Raw genomic sequence first — 14543 nt, 5'->3', positions numbered from 1 at the left:
GACATCATTTTAAAATAAAAGTTGGAATCTTTTACAACAACTTATCACGCTAAAGAGATCACTTGCGTCACCCAGAATACACAAGTAAGCTTGAAAAAAACATTTGGTTGCATGGTAACTGAGTTGACAAAAACTTGGCGGCACCTGGTGCGATTTCGGAGGATCTTGGTTTGAGAAAAAATAACAGCTTATGGTTTTTCCTCGGTGAAATTTTCTAACTTCCTTTTTAGCCCTAATTTAGAGCGAAGAAATTTAATTTATTTCAGAAAATTTAATACGAAACTTTATTAATTTAATTTATAAATTTAATTTAGAGTGGAAATAGTGACGAAAAGAGATACAGGAAAAGGAGTGAGACCTCCACGGAGTCTCTCACCATAGTCCGCGGCCTCCGCGATAATGTGCCTTACCTAAAGAAATAACTTCCTCAATACAGAAAGGCGGAAATCGAGGCCCATAATTCAATATACAGAAAGGTTAAAACAGTATATTGGCATATCTACTATAGCACAATACATTTCTTATCCCTTACTTCGAAAGTTGTTGGTGTTGTGACTATTGGAATCAAGAATTCTTGAAGAATAAATCACTCTATACTATATCGTTCCTACATCGTGTCGGTACTCCTTGAAATAGGAGGACTATCTTTAGACTATCGGGCAGATACATTTTATATAGTCTACCATCATTAGTGGTAATACCGTAGGTTTAGGGCAGGTAAGTTCATGCTTGAATGTGTGGTTTCCGAAAGCATTGAAGACCGTATGTATTCTGTCGTAAGTCTTCTCAGCACAAACTTAACCGTGTGGCACAAGAATCAATTCATGGATTGCACTACCACGTTATTCTTTTTTTGCAATGTGGTCTTCCACTCAAACCCGAAATCGCGATTCATAAAAAGAATTCGGTAGACGAAAGAAATTGATACTCTACTCAAGCACAGTCTTCTACACCCAGCCATTGTCTCACATGAATAAAATGAAATGCGAAACTTGCACCCACATTCATGAGTCGATGACGTCATTTAAGTTAAGGGTCATCAACTCGTTCAGAGAGAACGTCTAATAAGAGAAGGGAAAGCTGCAGGGTTGTATAAAACAACGAATAACGTGTGGATTATGGGCGAGGCCGATACGTATCGGAATACCGATGACCCGATCGTCAGGATGTCGGACGTTATCAGCTTATATGAGACCACTGATTTTATTTCCGAAAATAGATCGAGAACTTCGCAACTGATCATAAAACGGAAAAATGAAAGTGGAGAAAAGAAGCTCATCATGCCAATGGCGATATTAATTTTATTAACAAATTCGAAATGACAGGAAGAAATTAAATTAAAATATAAAAACATCAACATTTAATTAATTTTTGCTAGTTTATTAACTAAATTGTTATGCATAATTTATTAACTAAAATTAAGGTACCTCAACCACTTTTCAACCCCAAAATTCCATTCCATTTTTCATTATCTATTGAAAATGAACGTGATTCCGCATATTTTTTCATTTTGCAAATGAAGCGCCATCTGCCGATAAGTAATGTATCTATACGCCACCAGGGGAAAATGGTTCAGTGAATATTCAATGGAAAATGAATTAAGAATTGATACATACAGCAAACTTTTCGGCCACGTAAGAGATCATCAAAATATTTTCTTTTCCATTTTCATATATCAATCGAATTATACATTTCGCTTAAATGATGTGGTATTTATTTACTATGTAGTTAGGAAACCTGTTAGTTCCTTTTTAACAAAAATGAAATGGCGTTAAAAAAATATGGTCTAAGGATATTTAAAAAGGAATACCTGATGTAACTACTTTTCAACCTCAAGAGTTAATTTAGAACACAATGGGTGACCTCTAAATTTCTGTCCCCAAGGATGGGTGTTCTGCTATTCAAAACTAAATCATCAGAACTTCATAACTCCACATTTTCCGCGCTCTTCTAATACTATCCTTCCTAAAACCCATTCCGTATCAAACATTTCCTGGCACATAGGTTATCCTTATCTATCCAATGCATCCTGCTTTTTAACAATCCAACTCAACGGGTCAAATTCATTTGCCAACACAAACGACTAGGGAAAGGAAAATTATCTAGCCATAAAAATTCAATATTAAAGCAAGTATGACTCCCAAGGGCGTACCCAGGATCAACACTAGGGGGGGAGGGGCAAGTCATGGTCGTTTAAGTTTGTAATATTTGAGCATAGTAATGGTGAATGAAAACAACATTTTAAGAAAATTATAACACCGCTACATTGGGTTTTAAAATTATTAACTAGAAAACAAATATTTTAGTCATGCGTCTTGCCCTATTATCATTTTTCGTGGATTTAAAGAAAATTTGCTCAAAACTTTAGCTTTAATCCAGTCCCGAGTTTTCTTAAAGAATTTTGGTATTTTTGCTTCTAGGGGGGATAGCTGCCCCCTCCCTCCTGCCCCCCGCTGGGTACGGCCATGATGATACCAAAAATGATGTACTATGATGTATAGCAATCAGTTTGATTGGAAATGTAACTTAATATTGCTTAAAACCGATGAAACAATTCAATTCGAAGTATGCGTACAAAATTAACACAGAACCGCATGCATGAAGATTTTGGAGGCCGTAGGGAAAAGTAGTCCGAAAAACTGCACACACTGTAAAACTGCAGGTACAACTACTAATACTCTGTAACACTGATAGTATTTATTTTATCACGGTCGCCTGCTACTGCTGCAACGAACTACATCACAAAATATTTTATTCCAGCACGAAAACCATTGTGAGATCTATAGAGATCTTATAAGATAGAAACATTTTCAGAATTTAAGGGAAGGTACAGACTTTTTGCCAAAATTATGGTATCAAATTCCAAAATTTCACTGGGAGATATATTCAAGGCTTAACCCTAGTCTCAATGCATTATAAATATCAACTTAAGCGCAAAGCTTCTCAGCAGACAATTTTGTTAAATGTGAAAAGACTCCTTATTTTTCTCCAATGATGCCATAAGTGTGAATAATATGATAAATAATGCTTATAATCAGACTAATTAGTATGGCTGTAAATTTTTTCCCGCTGGGCATTCACTAAATGCATCTAGTTAATTAATATACGTATATATCAAAGTTGAATATATGCCTGAACGAATTTTTCATGATGTGATGAAAATATCTTTCTCAACCAGCAATAAAAGAAAGCCCTCAACAATGACGTCTCTTTTCCACGGTCTCACTGGATGACACACGAAAATGGTCATGTTTCAGGTTTAGTCATAAAAGGTATAACAGTGTCTATCCAATTGTGATTTTTTTATTACTTCATTACTTTTACAACAATCCGTCACGGTGTATTAAATCCCATTCAAACATGTCGTATGAACACGATATAGCAGAATGTTTTTCGATGCTGAACCCAATTAGTTAATGGAAGATGATGCAAAAGTGGAGGGAACTAGAGGAGAGAAATATGGTCTGGAATTGTTAAAAATCACCGGAACCTTCATTAATTTTTCATATCAATGACGTACCTTGCAAATTGGAACAGCAGGATAATCTATCACGAGCAGACGTGAATTTGGGCAGGTAACATGCATCCTATGATGTGCGGCTTTTTGTCGTGGCCGAAAAATAACACTGTAAATTATTAAACATACGAACACTCCAAAAACAGGTAGTCTTCACTGAAATCATTGAATCTGAATTTTACATATACATAAATCTTTTTAATTTTCAGTCTTAATTAATGGGTCACCGTCACTTGATCGAACAAACGCGAAAAATATTACTCAATTATTGCATACCTTCCACTTGGACACATAATGACATAGTGCAGGATGCAATACTAGAAAATTTATTACCATTCAAATTTATTTAACGACACCAGTAAATAAAAAGGAAATTATTCACAATACCAAATTCGACAATCAATTTCTACCAAATCCGGATTTTACATCATCATAGTATTTCAAACTTGCCAACTTCAAAGAGTCGCGCATCTTAAGACCCGGAATATATTACGGAAGAATTCAACGGTAAGGAAGAAGTGAAGCACGCCTCAAATGTTATCTTAGTCTTCGCGACAGAAAGGAAGCTTTCAATCTGATGGACAGAGATTTGTGCAGCAATTTAGGCGCCTCATGGAGATACAATGATTTAGTAACCGGAACACACCACCCTTCGCTGACCAATGATCCTTTGCGTATTCTTTTCGCGCCCATAAAGGGAATTTGGAGATTGTATAAAAATCTCTCTCACCCTACCCTACTGCTTGAGGTAGCCGAGGCTGAACTATCACAACGTAAATCACTACGTTAATCTCTCAATTAGGATGGAAAGACCAATTGCAGGTCATTAGCGCGTAAAATAGAGATTTCCAGTAAATTAGGCACCATTTTGTAGCCTGTCGAAATGGCAAATCATTTGAAACGCATCCTCTAATCTCACAATCCTAGCATGAAATCTGCATTTCTTTAAAAAAATCCAAGAAACGGATAAAGAGTTGAACTGTCATAAAAGTAAAGACATTAACTCAATCTAAGATATTTCAAGCAAATATTTAAAATTTTACTCACAAACCGGTGTCACAACATGACGTTCTGAAGCATTTTGTGAAAAATTGGTGAATATTTTCCAAGTGTGACTGCCAAAGGAGTAGGAATACTTCTGATAAAGCAAAATCGCCCCTTTCTCCCAATGTCTTTAGCAAGATTTAGTTTTGCTCACTTTCTGAATAATGTCACTCTTCAACTTATTCGAAACGCTTATTTTCTTCACTAATCATTAGTTAAGAGTAAGCTGAGGATATTCCGTTAGTATACGCTAGTGCGCTGCGGCTGGAAAGTCCTTTATCTGCACCTCTGTGGAACCTTATTCTTATGAAATTGTTAATTGATGTTGAAAGAAAATTAATTCCCCAAGGCCGTACTCTTTGATGGGCAGATGGGAGTGAGAAGTAATAAAGCTAACACGGGGATTTGTTAATTGATTACTTCATTACTTCAATACTAACTATTCTGTACATCTTGTAAAAAGCTTTTCGAATGGAATACGCATTGATCCTCATGACAAACAGGTGGAAGGTTTCTTTGGTGATTGATACAAGTGGATTGTCATTATAGGAAGAATATGCTTATAACTTGTGGGTGTAATTACCGGCACCACATCTCTTTACGCTCGTCTGCATACTCAAAGCACCTATCCTGGTTTCCCATGTCTCTGTTTCTCCTACTACTATTATCTTTACCACACTCCCTAGGTTGCCTCCCACCATGAAACAGTAGTATTCCCCACGCTTCTCCTGTTATATCCGTTTCTGTATCCTCCCAAGTTTCCTTGACATTCCAACTATCCATCAATGAATAACTACGCTATCCAATACTCATGATAATCCACATACTTCAACCCCTTTTTAAATGCAACGTTACACTTCTGCGCCTTCCAACCACCACTTCTAATAAACCCTTCGACATTGCCATGGTATTTCATGAGGGAGTGATATAATCCAAATCGACCAACGTAAACAAAGCGGTCATGAATCCCGTTCCTAAATTTCTGTCCAAATATGGAAAAGGTGATGATAATAGTAAATGATTGAAAGAAGGTTCAGCAATTAATTCATTGGGCCATTGGAAAAGGTGATGAAAAAAGAATAATGTCTTTTAGTACAAATATGCCTGAGAGATTTGGAGTAGGAGCTGGATGCTGAATACCAAATGTACATATAAGGTGAGAAACAAGGAAGTTAAACGAAATATGGGAGAATTAAGGGAACTGTGGAGATCCATACGGCTCATACAAAACCGATGGAAATTCAATTTTATAAGGTACTGTCATTCTGTAAGATAGATAAAAGTTGAGAAAACAGAAGGTTAATTGTCCCACGGAAGGCCACGTGAGACGTTCTTAGGGCATAATGAGAAGAAATTCGAAAACAAAGCATATCAAAATTAAGATTTTACTACAATGAATTAATTGCTGAACCCTCTTTCAATCATCTACTATTACCTACTCAAGAAATTTATTTTATATCATGCCAAACCGTTTCGATGCCAATTTTCATTGAATCTTATAGAATTAAAGTCAAAAATTAAAATATCCTGACAAAAGTAAATAAAAAATAACTTCAGACATACTGCAATGCTTCTTTCCTGGTCATTTTTCAGGTCTACTCCATAATTCACATTCTTTTTTACTATCAGTTATCGCAGAAATATGTGAGAGTACGACGGGATGCCGTCACCGATAACATGTTCCTAGGCACAGAGGAAACAAAGAAATGAGAAAAGCGTTTCCTACCAGATTTTTCTTCATACCACATAAAAGAATCGGCAAAAATAGAACCTTATAAATTTTGAACTCCACATAGCTCTCCCAACAAATTACTCTCCCTTTCTGACTGTCACTTCACACAATTCCATGAGGTTACTTCGAGAGAGGTGCGCAGATACAATAGGAGAAAAATAAATTGCAGCCTACAAAAAATTATAAATGAATTATAAATATTACCACGTCAAATATTTTTCTGTGGTTTGCAGGTCGAGTATGAGGCTTAATTTCCATGCTCAGTACATTCTGAACAGTGGCATGATGCATTAACTACAACGAGAAACTTTTCAAGGAACCGAGATTCGAAACATGGAATATATTTTAGGCCGCATCACTTCGCAATCAAAGAAATCCGTTTTCACAGAAATTTTATGGTCCCAAACTTCTCCAGGTTTGACTCCTCGTTTAGAGTTATTTCCTTATTGCAGAGAATGTGAATTTTATTGTCTTTCACGCCATTGGTTTGAAATATGCTCTACGTCATCGTTTACTCACGACGAGATGCTTTTCCACAGTTACAACATTTCTACCGTTAAAAAATTTATATTTATACTGCTTTGGTTCAAGCATTATCATTCAAAATTACACTCATCTTTCCAGCTTTAACGGAGGAGGTTACAAACATCAACCCGCTAGCAGATACCTCCACTCCACGGCTTCTGGGTTCCACCTCGTGGAAATTAGATAATATTGCAATGGAGACACATGCAATATTTCCGACAAAAATGCGGATTTGTACAAGTTTCGCCTGATCTTACGCACAGCGAGGAATAGTAACTGAACTCTACTCATTCCTGAGAAGCCAAGAAATAGCGCATCTGGCTATTTTGAGGACCTCAGGAATTGCGCTTCATTGCAATAAATAGGAAATCACGCAGGTTTGAAACTTATATTTTTACGTCATATGATTCGAATGATATTGCAACTTTAATCAAATGCCTTCACAATCGTCGAAGGACAGGTGGAAGGTTATTAAGGCAAAGGACAGACCCGAATGAGTTACATAGGACAGGTTTTACAGGATGTAAAATCGAATAAATACGTCGCTATGAAAAGACTAGCGGTTAGGAGAGAGGAATGGAGAGCCGCGTCTAACCAATCTTAGGATTGTTGACAAATGATGATGAATTAGATAATTTTGATCGTATGCAACCACTTCCTCCTCCTCAAAATTCACTATCTTCACATTATTAATGTGCACATTCCCTCAATTTACATGACAATAGGTCGTGTTGAATGGTAATGGACTAACTTCATATATGACACCGTGCCCGGTGAAATAGACTAACATACCTAAGCTTTGAACTCAAGAGAGAATGATTTTCCCTCGCACTCAGAGAAAGCAGTACGATGGTGTATGATTCTCATGAGTTTTCAAGTGTGAGCGCGTGACTGGCGACGTTGACTGACTATCACACGAAAAAGCCGAAAATTATCATGACTAATGGGTAGAGCCAATGAATCACCGCAAATAAATTGGGAAGAATTACTTGGGCGGAAAAAGCGCACATTTGGCTATGTGAATTGGTGGTGGGATTATATTTGGTATGACGCGACGGAATCTCCGTACGACTCAATTGGATTAATCTAGGCAATTGAGAGACAAGGACTAAAAAGACTGATGACAAATTTGAGGCGAGTGAAGTTTTTTTGTGACGACACTGTCATTGATGGTGAAATTGGTGAAGATTCAGAGCTAAAATCGGACCTAAAAACGCTTATGCATCAAGCCAATACTGGGGTGCCAGAAATATATCCTAGATATTGCAATGCAGAACATTCGCTGCACAGGACATGTGACCACACCAATGAGAAAATAAGACATAACATGATGGCACAGATGAGATAACTGGGAGGTGACAACTTCAAACCTATCTTGGGGAACACATGCAAGAACATTGAAGAAGACAGGATTCATCGAAAATGTTAAGGGAAGGTCCTCGGACCAATGGCGGATCTTTAGGGAGGACTAAGGGGTCTATAGGATCCCCTTTGGTCATCCAATTTACACCAGTGAGAATTGTAATTTTGCTAGGACCCCACTACTGCTGGTAGGTTGAGCCCCAATTAGCCCCACCTATCTCTATCCTGGATCCGCCACTGCCTCGGACAAAAAAGTGAAGTAGATATTCTTTAATAGTTATTGAGAGAGAGGCCGCTAGGTGACGCCTAAAAACAAAACTCCCATCCTTGAGAGGAGTGAGAAGCGAGGGTGTCAACCTAGCCCACGGTAACGATGTAGTATTGTCGTGTGGCGGGAGTAGTGCGGGTGAGGTTACGGTGTGCGACCAGAGAATGGGGCTCCGAACCGAACCATAAGGAGAGAGGAGAGCAGGAGCTACTCTTCAAAAGGTAGGAACGACCACTGGGTGTACTCTCTCTCTCTCTCCATCTATATTTTAAAATACATTTTTATCAGTAATTTCTTTTGGGGCTAATAATGAATTTTCAAGCGAGAAAATATATATTGTCTATACAGAGATCCCATTTTGCACTCGTGAGGTTACACCTTAAGTGGCAATCATGAAGGATCCAACGCGGACAGATTTAATGTACATATTGAGTAAATACAATGAAAATTAAGTTAAAAACTGCTTCGAGCAGCAGAGAGAACGACAGAGCTTTTACAGGATTGGGTTGGTAGCCGTTGTAAGGTTCGTAGGCTATGCAATAGGCTTTGATAGCATGAGCAATTAGGAACAGATATCTTTCAGAGCGGTAGGGAAAAAATCACCTCAAAGCCACACTATATTTCCAAGTCAAACAGAAACGATAACATTAAATGGATACTTTTCTGAACAGATAGAAAGTAGAGATGAATACATGAACGGAAAACAGCACATACTGGAGACGAATTGATGTCTGGTCACTTTAGTTGTCTTTAATTGAGGAAGTGCAGTTCATTTAGGCACTTTAATTGAATAATAATCGCTCATCAAATACTTTAGGATTATTTTTAATATTGTAGGAATTATTTTTATTCCTCGAAAAATAATGGTCGTAAATAAATGGTAGATGAAACTAGCGCAGTCGATTTTCTCACAAATTGTGCCTTCATTATTTAGGATTTCTCCAGCAGTTTAATGACTCGGGCGGGTGTCCTAATACCTCCCGCCATGCGCCTTATGAGTCCGCCTGCAGGGTTTGGGACTTGGAACTTGAATGAATGAAACAATTGGAATATCACTTGTGACCAATGATTTAAAATCCTTCGCCAGCGAAACGGATGAACGGAGACAAGAATCGTAACCACATTCATGAAAAGTTAAACGATACTTATATTTACTCAGGCGAATACATATTTACACATTTTCCAACGGACGATTCCAATAGAGTTAAAATAAATATTGGATCACTGTCTCCGCAATCTGCTAAAAATTCTAATTGTCTAATGTAGGAATTGGTTATCAGTTAGTTAAATGCTAAAGCATTCAACCAAAGTTTTTCTGACTAACTTTTAACTATTAAGCAATTTCGCTCTTGAATGGAGAGCTGGAGAGTAAATTGAGGGTACTGAGTTGAACTCCAGCTGAGATATTTTCAAAGATTAACTTCGTGGAATCGAGCGAAATCTCTTTACGAGAAGACACTCGAAAATGAGTTCTAGTATGCGGCTGAAAGGAAGTAAAACTGAAGTGAGAACGATAGCACAGGAATTTCAATCTAAAACTTGCGATTCAGTAAATCCGCCATTCAAGCAAGCACCCGAGTCTAGATTTGGGAGTGAGGACAGATAGAACTGAATGCTCGAAGTAAGATGATGAGAGCAGATAAGGAAAAAATGGATAATAAACAAAATATTGATTTCCTCCAGCTTTAGGCATTCAATGTTACCTAAATGCCTTATTTTTCGCCAAAAACCTAATTTTAAAGTCTATTTTACTGGTAATGGGACACAAATCGCCTACATTATTCATCCGTAACCAACGATATAAAGTTACAGGGAAAATTATTTTAACTTGTCACCGTAAACACCGTTATTTTGTTTAAAATCGAACACATGTTGAGAGGTCATGATTTACCATCCACCCATCCGATATTTATAATTACGAGTATACTCCATAGCCCCGTGAGAACAAAATGCATAGATCGAATTAAAAGTTCATCTTTTTCTAATTTAAACCAAATATTAGTTTAATCAATGGAACTCATCAATTGTAAAAAAGTGATATTTTATTATAAACCACAACTTTTATAAATTTAATGTCTGACAAGATGCGCCAATTGTTATATACTAGATCTTTGCACAATAAAAATATAGGAATAGATAATTTGAGAAAGGTTTTATTAAAATTAGATACTTTTTGTGCCGTGGAAGCATGAAATTAAGCTGTTGCAAATCGAAGATTTGGAATCGCTCAAAATATTCATTCAACCCATTTCTAGGCTTGGTATTTGGAAATATCAAACACATTATACAACGTGGTACGTCTCTCTATTCCTCAGGACCCATTTTAGGACCTACCAATTTTAAATTCGAGCTGAATATTATATTCCTGAAACAGAAGTCTAGACATCGTAAAGGTGCACTACAAATATTTAGTTATCTTTACAATAGCCACGACTCTCTTTAGCCCGAGTAACAGATCTATTCATCTTAAATTCCAAAAATGCATTCGTTATACAGGTACGACGACATCTTGGCTACGCCCAAGGAAAAGTACTTGCATGCGAACACGCCATACACCCTCATCCAGCAACAATTCCCAGCGCACGGCCCTCTCTAGCCCAGGCCCCCTGAGATTCACTCCAGACCCTCTACGTGGGATGTTGATATGGAACCTTCATTACCGAGGGGGTATTTCAACCTGAGATTTGCTTTGACGGGTGAGGGTAGTAAATACACAACACCTTGGCGCATGAATGTTATACCTATACATTCAGCGTAAGGAGGATGTGTCCATTTGGCACTCCACCGTTGAATTTTCACGGATTTTTGTCAATCAAAAAATTACACCAAGAGGAGAGACTATTAAAGACTATTAAACGAGGAGTTTGCAGAATCTTCACACGTATCTGAGTCTGGAACCCTCTGTTTACCCAATGGCCTACAATGTGATGCTACAATGTGGTGGCCTACAATGTAGTGGTATAAACTTAAATAAAATCCAGTGGTCTCTCCAAAAAAAATCGGCAGATATCGTAACAGAGCACTGCCGGATAACTGGAAATCACAAATAATGAAGCAATTAAACGGCAGAAGCTGTTTTATTGTATACATGCATCTGTATAATATGTATATTGTATTAGACACTAATTAGCACATGCACACAGTAGTTACTTTCCCCCTAACTTTTCACCGTGGGACAACTGTTTTCGTATGTCTCCCCTATCAGTCAGAAATTCTTCCCCTATTTTCTGAGTTGAACTAGGCTCACTTACAAAGTGGACTGCTCGAAATTACGGAGCTACCCGCTTGGTAGCCGCCAGTATAAAAGCGCCGGATTACTGGCAGAGCCGAAGCAAAGGAAGGCCGGATTATAGATTGAGTACTGCAATGCCTAATCAGTAGCACAACCAGAATTTTTTTTTATACGAGATGGTAAAGGCGGTTGAAAGAGCATTCTAATATTCTCAGTGACTATTATCAAAATAAATTAAAAATATATTATGTAAAACTTATTAATAATACAAGATTAATGCCATTAATACCTGTTCCATAACATTTTTTACAAGACTTCAAATTTTCCTCGTTCAACGCTAAATTCAATAAGACCTTAATTGGCAAAATAATTCCACTATGAACAGAGAAAAGGCGTAAACCACAGACACCTATCCTGGGTACACCACTAGCGTCAACTTGGACAAAAATATAGAATTCGATGTTACACCAAAGTTCAACTAAGTAGTTCTAAAACTGATTCTCCTTCCATTACGAGTTCCAATTCCAAGTGGTTTCGACTCCATATGCGCTAAGTTAGTCAGTAGGCACAATAATTACACCACTCCGCGCTTCGTTCTTCAGGATGATAACAATGGGAGCAGAAGGAATTCATCTTTCAATGCAGACGAGAAACTGCACGTCACACGAAATTGCGTTTCCTCATTCTGAAACTTGGGGAGCACGCATCAACACGAGAAACCGCGCTGACTTACTCGCTCGGGATTAGGAACTAATTTCTAAACGTGAAATTCATCTCCTAAGTGGCCATATCCAACATCTTATGAATGCATCCATATGATCAATTTCCACTTCCTTTGACTTCTTGGAAGGACTCTTACTTATAAATCCAAAATCTTCACTTATCGAAATATTCCGTGAGGCAGAGCATGAATCGAGAATAATGAACTCTATATCAATGATGAGAATATAAAGTATCAACATCTGCATTTAAGACAATTATATGCTGCGATGGAATTAGGAGAGCACAAAAATATTTTTATTTATTCACCGACATGATATGAGAATGATGGAATTCCAATGGAAATAATAAATCGTACAGAATGAAGAATGGTATTCTAATGGAAATAATTAATGCATACCTCCAACTGAACTCCAATCTATTCATTAGAGATTACAATTTTATTACACGCAGCTTTGTGACTAATATCGTATGGATAATGAAGAACTTTTGAAACAAGCGCATACTTGATTACATAGACATGTAAGTACTTATATATATTTCCAGGTCCAACAGACACGTAAAATTGCTATTAAAATAATATGACGATTAAATTAGGTTTGAATGGAGTATTTAAGAAGAATTCTGGCATTCTCTCTTCCTCCGATGGAATTCCCTCTTCAATTCATAATTAGGCCTACTGCCTTTCATTTTATCTATAAAATCCAATTTTCTTCCTCCCTCTCCCTCATGTACCAACATTCTACCCTCTAACTTCGTTTTCATCATCCCCTCCTCGCTCACTACTCGCTACATTCAAAAGTTATATCTCCTCCGCAGATTTAGGAGATACCTCTACTCACCCAACTTGTCAATTACCTCTACGTTTTGAATGAAAATTAAACTATTTTTTAACACATGAAATATTTATTAGATCACTGTGGTTCCAGCGCACTGCGCCTGAGGATGAAACAGTGCGTTGAAACCATGGAAGCGATATAATAAATATTTCATGTGGAAAAATATAGTTTAATTTACATTCAATATGAATAAATTCCATAAAGTAACGCCTCGAACCATCTACTTCTTCGCTCCTCCACCTCTCCTGCCACTTCACCTTTTCCAATATTCTACATACTCATATCTCAAACGTCTCCAGTCTTTTCTCAGCCACCTTCCTATGAGTCCATGTTTCTGTACCGTAAAGCGCAACACACCAGAACTGACTCTTCACAGCTTTTTCTACTTCTACATAACGATCCTCTGATCAGCTTTTTCCTATTCCTGATTCCCCTTACTGCTGTATTTGTTTTCCTCTAACGTGCTGCCCAAATATTTGAAATACTCTACCTGCTCAAGTTTGTGCCCCACAAATTTTATCCTGAGCCTCACATTTCTTGTTCGCGATGCTTTAAAAATACAATTGTCTTCTGGCAGTTAATGCTGATGACAAATTTCTCGCAACCTTTGTCTAACAATTCCAATAAGTCCTGCAACCCTCTTATTGACTGGCTAATCATTGCCTGATCATCCGCTAATCTCAATGACTTTTACCATAATTCCCACCAATTTACCACCGGCTTCCAACTCACCTTTCACCTACCACCCTTACCATCTCCTCAGCGAAGACGTTAAAAAGCGATGGTGATAGTGGACACCAATGCCTCGGCCAATGCTTGCCCACCATCACTTGAGGAGTCTGTGCTTTTTCCGTGGCATTTTCACGCAGACAACCTTTCGTCTGGCTACTACCCTTTGACCAATTTGTCATTGGTGGCCCTACCGGGAGTAATTGAGAAATACTGCCACCAGTGCAGCTCTAGGGGTCATCTTTCTACTGCGACAATATTGTCACCCAAGAGAAAGGACACGATGAGTAAGAGAGATATTTTTCCGAACAGATAATTACAGGAATTCGTCTTTTCTGAACTAAAAGAAACTTTAATACATGATGGTTCGAATTGAATTCCCTGAGGAAAGTCACTCGTTACGTCAAAAAAATTAAGTTTTCGTCTTTTTTGCTTTATAAGAAATCGGCTGTTGACTTACCACCTCCCGCCGCATGCCTGTTGAGACGGCTTACGGAATAGTAATTAGACATAGATATAGTGGAAAAGGTTGGGTTGAATACCTTCAAAGTAAAACCACAAACTCACCGTTTAAA

Source organism: Ischnura elegans, chromosome 10 (genome assembly GCF_921293095.1).
Source record: "Ischnura elegans chromosome 10, ioIscEleg1.1, whole genome shotgun sequence".
Classification (NCBI taxonomy): Eukaryota; Metazoa; Arthropoda; class Insecta; order Odonata; family Coenagrionidae; genus Ischnura; species Ischnura elegans.
Note: the sequence above shows the minus strand (reverse complement) of the source record.